This window comes from Aquarana catesbeiana, linkage group LG02 (assembly GCF_042186555.1).
Source record: "Aquarana catesbeiana isolate 2022-GZ linkage group LG02, ASM4218655v1, whole genome shotgun sequence".
Classification (NCBI taxonomy): Eukaryota; Metazoa; Chordata; class Amphibia; order Anura; family Ranidae; genus Aquarana; species Aquarana catesbeiana.
Genome location: NC_133325.1, coordinates 752,306,628 through 752,316,856, shown reverse-complemented (window position 1 = coordinate 752,316,856; position 10,229 = coordinate 752,306,628). Strand labels below are relative to the sequence as shown.

General features: G+C 44.5%; 1 protein-coding gene across 1 annotated transcript in view; it reads left to right on the top strand.

Moving 5' to 3' along the window:
- The first annotated feature begins 10,082 nt into the window (after nt 1–10,082).
- EPCIP (exosomal polycystin 1 interacting protein) overlaps nt 10,083–10,229 on the top strand; it is a 36,094-nt gene continuing 35,947 nt past the window's right edge. The window contains exon 1 of the mRNA XM_073617135.1: nt 10,083–10,229. This exon is cut by the window's right edge and continues 72 nt beyond it. The gene's annotated coding sequence lies outside the window, so the exon portion shown is untranslated.

Genomic DNA, 10,229 nt, shown 5'->3' with positions numbered 1-10,229 from the left:
CGAAAAAAGCCGAGAACACTCGGGTATGTGTATCTCGGATCCGACAAGAGCCGAGATACACATACCCGAGTGTTCTCGGCTTTTTTCGGCGCCGCTCACAGTCACGCCCAGTCCCGAGAACACTCGAGTATGTGTATCTCGGCTCCCTGCAGTCTCGGCGCCATTTTTGAATCTACCCACGGCTGTGTATGTCGGCGGCGACCGCGGCAATTGCCGCGATCGCTCCGATGACACAGAAATCGGCGGGGATCGGCCTATAACACGCACCCACGATTTTCCCCTGATTTTCAGGGGAAAAAAGTGCGTGTTATAGGCCGATAAATACGGTATATAATAATTCTTTTGGTGTATTTTTAGCAAAAATATATTTTGATATTTTCTGGCGGGGGGGGGGGGAGTGGGACGCTGTCAGGTAGGCAGTATGGGACCCCATGATTTCTAACAGCAGCCCTGTTCAAATCTCACTAGACGAGTATTGCTGTTTCATTATTTTGTTGGGTGTGGATTATGGTCTGCATAAAGACAGGTTTACTTTAAAAATGTATACACTACAAAGTGACGATTTCACTTTATTCATGTGTGGCCCCATTGTGGACTTTATTAATCCAACCAATTCTCAAGCTGTGTAAGGCCCAAAAGCATTTCCCTTTTTTTCATTCCTTCTAGTAAAATGTGACTTTCATTTGAGTATAAAATGAAGCACAGCCCCCCTTTCCCTCTTTTCCACTTCTGTTCTCTAGTCTGAATGGGTAAGAAGATTTGTAATTAACTTTCCTTTGTTTAGGAAGATTGAAATGCACTAGACGGGATTATCTCATTGTCTTGCTGAATTTTCCCACAGACTTGTCTCGTTGCTAGAAGTTTCCACAGCAGACACAATACTGACTGCGGCACTGACAACCCAGAGGGGAGGAGGTCCACTACAAAACTATGAACTTGGAAATCAACAGCAGCATAGGTGGAATAATTAGGATGAGGAGGTAGAGAAAGCGAAAGCAGTTTACAAGAGTTGATAAAATGTTGGTAATTGAGGAAAATCAATGAAGATACTCAACATTTGGTAGGTTAAAGTGGAACTAAACCCTCATATCCTTTACAGCCAAGGAAGCTGTCATCTTAGTCTTTATGTGATCTGCAGTTGCCATGGTTCTGCACATGTAATCAGATATGACACCAGATATTTGATGGCTTGACAGTTCGGTTAGGAGCAAAGACAACCCTTGACAGTTCTCATTCACTGCATGCCTGAAATGTAACATTTTGGGAAACTGTTTGTAGTTTGATGGGTTTTGTTCCGGTTTAAGTGGAAGGATCCTACATGAGTGCCAGGTAGGTGTCTAAATATACCAGAAAACCAAATTAAAGCAAAACTAAACCCTCCTATCCTTTTCAGTCAAGGAAATTGCCATCTCAGCCTTTTTTGTGTCCAGAACATGCTTGTCATAGCAGAACTGAAGTTCTGAGGTGCATATGCACATGTGCGCATGGCCACGAGCGGTGTGAGCGGGCACGCCCCTTAACCATTGTACCCATGCTCTTGAACTTGTTCCTGCTGACTTCTGTATTTGACCTGGCTTGCCTTTGACTTCGCTTGAATATCTCCTGCACTGACCCTCGCCTGTATCTGGACCTGGCCTTTGCCTTCTGCCTATCTGCCTGATCTTGTGTTGCCGACCCCTGCCTGTACCTGGACCATTCCTCGTCTGCCGTCTATGCCTGCATCTCACCGTCCGTTACCGACTATGCATCCTGTGGCTCTTCTGCTCTGTATGCACCTGACTGTTCCCTGCTGGAGTGTCTTCTACCACGGGCCATTAATCTTCCTGCACCTGCTTTTAGTAACTACCTACTGCTGCCTGCTGCCACCAGTCCAGGGTCTGCTGTTCCTGCCGACACCTGCTGTTACAGCTATGCAGTCCTTCTGGTAACACATCCGATACACAGAAGACTGCACAGGCACCCATACCTCACCGTGCTCTCGTGGCCACTGACAGCTCATCACCCACCGAGGTATATACAGCATGGGCCGGGGGGAGGGTGTAGGGTGTTAGTTCACCTTTTCATTTTTTTTTCTGAGGAGGGGAACTTACACTTTAAGGGGATGAACAGCAGCCAAGAGCTGGCAAACTAAGACCACAAATTAAGCTGTCACAACCTATAAACTCTAAAAGAGCAGGCAGGAATCTCTTCAGATACAGGGGATCTTTTAGGGCTCATCTACACTATTGCATTATAACACATTGCAAGAAACTAGAATGCATGTGTCCAACTTCTCCATAATACAAATAGCATCTGTTCCCATCTCAGCTGTCAAAAGGAAATAAATGAGCTGAACACTTTTTTGGGCGAAATGCGTTGGAGCGGGAGGAGGACAGACAGGATGACATGCTGTGAACCTTGCTGGATTAAAATTGTTTTTAACATTGGTGACATCATCAGTGTGCAGTCCGTTTTCCCTATTGATGGTTGGTCTGTGGAGCGGGGATGCGCCACTCTTGGGCAGGCACCTGACAGCAGCCGGAGGATGAATTAAAGGTCCACCTCCTTCATTCATAATGCGCTTTTCATTGATGGAAGCTATAATACGGCTTCTATGAATGGAGGAGGGAAGGCAGACAGAGCAGGCATAGTCGGCACTCTTGATAAGTGTCTATGACAGGTCCAGTGGCTGTGTTAACCCCCACAGTACTGAATAATTATCACTGCCAGTGTATGGGGGAGAACACAGAAGATTTTAACCAGCCACCAGCACAAGGGACACTTCTGATTGAATGTAAAAATGGCCCCTTGTGCTGAGAAAAAAAAAATTAACCAAACTTAAAGTGGTTGTAAACCCACGAACAAAATAAAAAAAAAAAAAAATACTGCAAGACTAAGGCATAATGAGCTAGTATGCATAGCATACTAGCTCATTATGAATTACCTTAGTTCAAAGCCCCTGAAGCGGTCCTCGTACCCCGATTCGGCCGGCGACACTGCTCCCGGAGTTACTTCTGGGTATCGCAGGCTCCGGCGCTGTGATTGGCCGGACCCGTATGTGCGCTGGAGCCGCCGGTAACGGCACACTCACTGAAGCAACGGAAGGTACGTGCCATTGCTTAAGTGCGCATGTGCTGATGACGTCGGCACATGCAGGTACTGGGGATATCTCCTAAACCGTGCAGGTTTAGGAGATATTCGGGGTAGCTACAGGTAAGCCTTATTATAGGCTTACCTGTAGCAAAAAGTGGTTGTAAAGGGTTTACAACCACTTTAAGCTTTAAGCTTTAAAATGCAATGTAAACTAAGGTTCAAAGGGCATTCAGGAATCCTGGTCTGTGCATGAGATCAGATGGTAATTACAAAGAGCAGTGATTCTCAAACTAGTGTGCCGCGTGAGATTTGCAGGTGTGCCGTGGGAGTTTTGAAAAATATTTAAAATTGCTAGCATTTTGAAACCTTGAACATATTGAAAACTTAAAGGGGTGGTAAACTCTCGGGTTTATTCACCTTAATGCATCCTATGCATTAAAGTGAAAAAACACCTGGCAGTGACCGGCCCCCCAGCCCCCCCTCCCCCCCCCCCCGTTTTACTTACCTGAGCCCTGGAATTTCACCTGGCGGAGACGCGCTCTTCCTTTGCTTGGGGTTCTCGGCTCTTGATTGGATAGATTGATAGCAGCGCAGCCATTGGCTCTTGCTGCTGTCACTCAAATTCAATGACGCGGGTGCCGGGGGGGCGGGGTTGAGTCCGGCATTCATGTCTATGGACATAAATGCTGGACTCGGGAGCGTGCCCGCAAGGTAACCCCCCCGGGAGAACGCTTCTCCTAGGAGGTTATCTGATAAGAGGAGGAGCCGCAAGAGGCACCAAGGGACCCCAGAAGTCGAGGATCGGGGCCACTCTGTGCAAAACGAACTGCACAGTGGAGGTAAGTAGGACATGTTTGTTATTTAAAAAAAAAAAAAAAAACGCAAACCTTTACAATCACTTTAAATAGTAAATCAATGTCACAAAAGTTAAAAAAGTAACATATGTAAAAACGCAACCTCTGTCAGTTTGTCATTCATTGGTTCCTTTTGTAACGCGAGACTTATGCGAGCTTTTGGGAGAACTCGATCACTCTTATTATATTATAATAATAGAGAACGTTCCATTCCAACTTTGATGCTTATAAATATAGTTTGTTCATTGTTTAGTGCTAGAGAAATACTTAATCAAGTCTGGAACTCTGAAAGAGAAACTGTTATATGAAAAGCAAGGAAGCAAGTGAAAGTAAAACTAAATACCGCATTTATCGGCGTATAACACGCACCCCAAGTTTAGGAAACCCTATGCAAGAAAACAATCCATATCAGACCTTATCCAAGCCCAGCAGGTCAGAAAAGGGGGGGGGGGGTGAGTGAGCACCCCCCTCCTGAACCATACCAGGCCACATGCCCTCAACATGGGGGGTGGGTTTTGTTTGGGACAAGGGCTCTTCCTCACAACCCTGGGTGGTGGTTGTGGGGTCTGCGGGCAAGGTGCTTATAAGAGTCGGAAGCCTCCTTTAAGCAAGGGGGCCCCCGGATCCCACCCCCTCCCCATGTGAATGAGTATGGGGCACATTGTACCCCTACCCATTCACCAAAAAAAAAGTAGTTTAGTGTTACAAAAAACAAGAGACTGTTTTTGACAAGTCATTTACTAAAAATGAAGAATGTCCCCTGTCGTAGCTCCAACGTCAAGCATGATGTCTTCTTTCTCCGCTTCCTCCGCCGATATCTCTTTTCTATGTTTCCTCCGCTGATGCCTTTTTTATCCGCTTCCTCCACTGATGTTTTCTTTCTCCGCTTCCTCCGTCGATATCTTATTTTTTCGCTTCCTCCGCCGATATCTCTTTTCTATGTTTCCTCCGCTGATGCCTTTTTTATCCGCTTCCTCCACTGATGTTTTCTTTCTCCGCTTCCTCCGTCGATATCTTATTTCTCCGCTTCCTCCGCTGATGTTTTCTTTCTCAGCTTCCTCCGCCAATGTCTTCTTTCTCCGCCGCTGCCGACCCGCTGAAAATGAAAAAAAAACGCTCCTTCTCAAACGCTGGCTTCCGCCATTTTGTCAGCTCTGGTGTCTGACAGTTCTTACTGTATATAGCTATTTATATATAGCTTCAATCAAGCTTTGGCAGCTGATTGGTTTCTATGCAGAGCTGCACCAGATTTTGCACTCTCCATTTTTAGTAAAATAAACCTCTGTCTGTCCTAACAAATGTTTAAAAGGTGTAGAGGCTGGGCTTCTTTTTATTGTAAGGACAGACCTGGGACAGGCTTAACATTGATCAGTCAGCCATGACACCTCCTTCGGAGAAACATCTAAAAGGTAAGAAATATTTTTTACTGTATGAATGGGATAACAAACATATAATGGGGTTTTCTCAAAGTTGACTGCAAAAGTGGAAATATGCTTTAAGGCAACCAATTCACTTTGAATGGGCTGGCACCTCAAGCAGGTATGACCATTTTTTTTATAATGCTGTGCACCACAATGCATGGCACCTGTGTTTTGGTGTGGTACAGTACGGGTACACTGCCTGGTACAGTAGGGGTAACATTAAAAATTGTAAAATGAATCAGTGTTACAGGTCATCGTGGATCATTAAGAGCCCTTTCTTAGGAATTTAGGTTGTCCTAAGTGGGATAGCCAAGGTGGTAGTAAGGGGGCACTCTGGCTGATGTAAGGGGGCACTGAGTGATTTAAGGGTGCTTTAGGGAGGTTTTGACCCACTATACTCATCAGGCAAACATAAGGCAAACGTATTAGGTGAAGTCAGGCTGAGGACAGGGCATGCAGAGTTCATGCTGAAATAAATTACAGATAAAGGTCATGGCTGCTGGTTGCCAGGAAAACACCAGAGCTAGAGTGTCATAATATGGATATCTAATAGGAGAAAACAGGGCATGGTACAAGAGAGTACACATGACAAAGATGCCCAATGCATTGGTTCCGATAGCAGGTAGGGCAATGGTGGGGCAAAATACAGAAATAGTCTTAGATCAAAATACAATTCATGTTTAAAGGTTTGTTTAAAGGTTATCATGGACCTTTGCAGGAATCAGCTGGATGTTCTGACTTATATAGTGCACTGAGCAGTCTTTTCAGCCTTAAAGTGATTGTAAATTATCATCTTGTAAATAAAAAAACATTCAGTTTAAAATAGAAAAAGGCAAAACAATTGTGTATAGATCTAAAAAAAAAATTATAAATTCCTTTTTTTCCCTTTTTTTTATAAATGATCACATTCCCTCTGTACTCAGCTGCATAAAAGACAAGGGGGAGGAGAAGCAGCAGTACACTTAGCTTCCCAGTGAAAGGCTGTGGAGGGGGGGGGGTGTCAGGACAAGTCTGATCATTGGAGGAAAGCAGGCTGAGTTCCCAGCAATGGTAGAGAACTGACCACTTTGTGCTCTCCTGCTTAGTGTGGTCAGTTTTTAATTGGAAAGTAGAGGGACTGGCAGGAACACCAGGGATTTCACACAAAGGAAGCAATAAAAAGAGAACAGGATGCTCATACAAGTACATGGTACAGCAGGCACATATCAGGAATATGAAGTGTTGGGGTAACAAACACTTGCAGAGGGCATATCCAGAGCAGGGGAGTGGAGGCTGGCATATAACTTGACCAGGAAGATCAGAAGTTGACCAGCAAGGTCCATAAAGACATGAAGGAGAGAGCTTGGGGTGGAGGAACTTGACTGGCCTGCACAGAGTCCTGATCTCAACACCTTTGGGATGATTTAGAGCGGCGACTGCGAGCCAGGCCTTCTCGTCCAACATCAGTGCCTTACCTCACAAATGCAATTCTGGAAGAATGGTCAAACATTCCCATAGAGACACTCCTAAACCTTGTGGACAGCCTTCCTAGAAGAGTTGAAGCTGTTATAGCTGCAAAGGGTGGGCCAACTCAGTATTGAACCCTGCGGACTAAGACTGGGATGCCATTAAAGTTCATGTGTGTGTAAAGGCAGGAGTCCCAATACTGTTGATAATATAGTGTATATGGAAAAAAAAAAAAACTAACAGGGCTTTTAACCCTTCCCTCCTCCTTCTCACATGGAAAAAACTTTAGATTTACTAAAATATATATCTTTTTAACCACCTCAATACCACCAATTTTTAAACAAATGGCAGGGCTTGTATTTCTGGAGCACCAATTAAAAATGAATAGTAAACTAGTACTGCTACTAGAAGTAAAGTACTACATGTGTATACGCCTGTAATTGCACTGTTACTGTCTTTTTTCCCATAAATAGAGCTTTCTTTTGGTGGTGTTTGATCGCCTCTGCGTTTTTTATTTTTTTCGCTTATAAACAAAAAAAGACCGACAATTTTGAAAAAAAACCAATATTTTTTACTTTCTGCTATAATACACATCCAAAAAATAATGTAAAAAAAATGTCTTTATCAGTTTAGGCCAATATTTATTCTACATATTTTTGGTAAACAAAAACCCAATAAGCTTATACTGATTGGTTTGCGCAAAAGTTATAACGTCTACAAACTACGGGATAGATTTAGGGACCTTCATTTTTTTTTTTACTGGTAATGGCGGCGATCTGCGATTTTTAGCGGGACTGCGACATTGCGGCGGGCAAATTTGACACTGTGTGACATTTTTTGGGGACCATTGACACCAATACAGTGATCAGTGCTATAAAAATGCACCGATTACTGTATAAATGGCACGGGCAGGAAAGGGGTTAACACCAGGGGCGATCAAAGGGTTAAATGTTCCCTAGGGAGGTGCTTACTACCTGTGCGGGGCAGTGTCACATCCTGACAGATCCGCCGTTTGCCTTGTTTACATTGGCAGACGGCTTATCCGTCTCTCCTGTGAACGATCGTGGGTCGTGGCGGCCATTGCGCTGATTGGCTCCCACTGTGTCCAATCACAGCGGGAGCGGTGGCGGCGGCCCCTAACCGCGCACACGAAATCACGTACAGGTACGTGATTTCGCGCAGCTGGGCCGCCCTGCCGCATCCTGCTGAACCAGCCGAATTTTAATCCGTCTATGGCCAGCTTAAGGGCTTGTTTACACGGGCAGCCAGGGGGCAATAAAAGTGACAGCTGAATACAATAGCTGGCGGTGGGGATTCCTCTATCCATTGTACGTGGGGAGGTCCAAAAGCAGTTAAACAGTAACCAGCTTCAGGCTAGGTTCACGCTGGTGCGATGCAGACACCACATGTGATTCACACAGGAATCGCAACACATTCATGTTCCCATCACAAGCGATGTCTGGGCGGTGCGATTTCAGCCATACAGTTTGTATGGCTGAAATCGCATCCGCACCAAAATGGTGCAGAACCCTTATTTTTCTCCCGCATCTGAATCGCAATGAAATTCTGGCCATCGCACTGCATTTTTCAATGTGTTTTGGGGTGTTGTTAAGATAGCATTGCCTCCGCAGCAGATCGCATAGGCGCTGTGCGATTGCGATGCGGAAAACACACAGGATTCCCTGCGTTTCTCGCATTGAATAAGCCTCCATGCACACTGAAGCATATAAACGGCCGTTTTTGGGAGTTTGGGTGTTTTTTTTAACAGCCGATAAACTCCCCTCTATGTTATCCTATAGGGGGTTACTTACTAAAGGCAACTCCACTTTGCACTGAAAGTGCACTTGGAAGTGCAGTGGCTGTAGATCCGAGGGGGACATGCAAGGAAAATAAAAAACAGCATTTTAGCTTGCACATTATTGGATGAAAAAATCAGCAGAGCTTCCCCTCATTTCAGATCTCCCATCAGATCTACAGCGACTACACTTCCAAGTGCACTTTCAGTGCAATTTCAAGTGCACTTTGCACTTGTAGTTTGCACTTGTAGTGCAAAGTGGATTTGCCTTTCGGTTATTTTCCACTTTGAAAGTGCACTGAAAGAGCACTTGGAAGTGCAGTCGCTGTAAATCTGAGGGGAAGATCTGAAATGAGGGGAAGCTCTGCTGATTTAATCATCCAATCATGTGCAAGCTAAAATGCTGTTTTTTATTTTCCTTGCATGTCCCCCTCGGATCTACAGTGACTGTACTTCCAAATGTACTTGTAGTGCAAAGTGGATTTGCCTTTCGTAAATAACCCCTATGTGTCCACATGGACGTTTTTGGATGTTTATCAGCAGTGGAGTTTATAGGCTGTTTTCTGAATGCCATAAAATTGCTTTCAGGAGTCGTTTTTCTGACCACAAAAAACGCCAAACGCTTGTAAATGCTGCTAAACGTCTATAAACGCTCAAAAACGTGACTCACTAGCCAAAAAATAAATAATAATAATAATAATTAAAAAAAAAAAACGCTAAAAAAATACTATTGCAAAGACATTAAAAAGCTCACTGCAAAGCTATTGCCGATTTTATAAAGTTATTTTAACGTCCAGTGTGCATGGAGCCTAACGCCGCGTACACACGATCGAAATTTCCATCCGAAAAAACTTGGATGGTTTTTCCGATGGAATTCCGCTCAAGCTTGCCTTGCATACACATGGTCACACAAAAGTTCTCTGAACTTTCGACCGTCAAGAACGTGGTGACGTACAACACTACAAGCCGAGAAAATGAAGTTCAATGCTTCCGAGCATGCGTCAAATTGTTTCCGAGCATGCATGATTTTTTGCGCGTCCGAATTGCATACAGACTAACGCATTTTCGGATGGGAACTTTTTCCGAAAAATAGAGAACCTGCTCTCAATTTTTGCTGGTGGAAGTTCCGCCAGAAAAAGACCGATGGAGCATACACACGGTCGCATTTTCCGACCAAAAGATCTCATCAGTCTTTTGCTGGCCGAATTTCCGATCGTGTGTACGCGGCATAAGTGTGAACCTAGCCTAAAGCACTATTGAACCCAAAAGCAAACATTGATTATATTGCAGTGTATCCGTTCATGGATTGTGATAAAATTATATTAAAACGTTTTTTTGTTGGAAGAACCATGGCTGTGATTTTTCTGGATGAGACCGCTCTGCATGCAACTCTAGTAATAATTAAACTCCAGAGGTAATTTGTCAGGCAGGCATTTCTGAGATTGGTAAACTTTCCCGAAAGGGAGTGTTTCCCTGGAATGCAAAGTACATATCAAATCTAAACACAGGCATCTATCAAAGAGAGGATTGGAAGGTACGCCTGGCTAATCAGCGGCACGGCCCATTCTCCATGAACTGTGGGCTCATTAAGCTGGCACAGTCTGGGATGTGGAGCCAGTTAGATGCAGAGAGCCAGGTCTT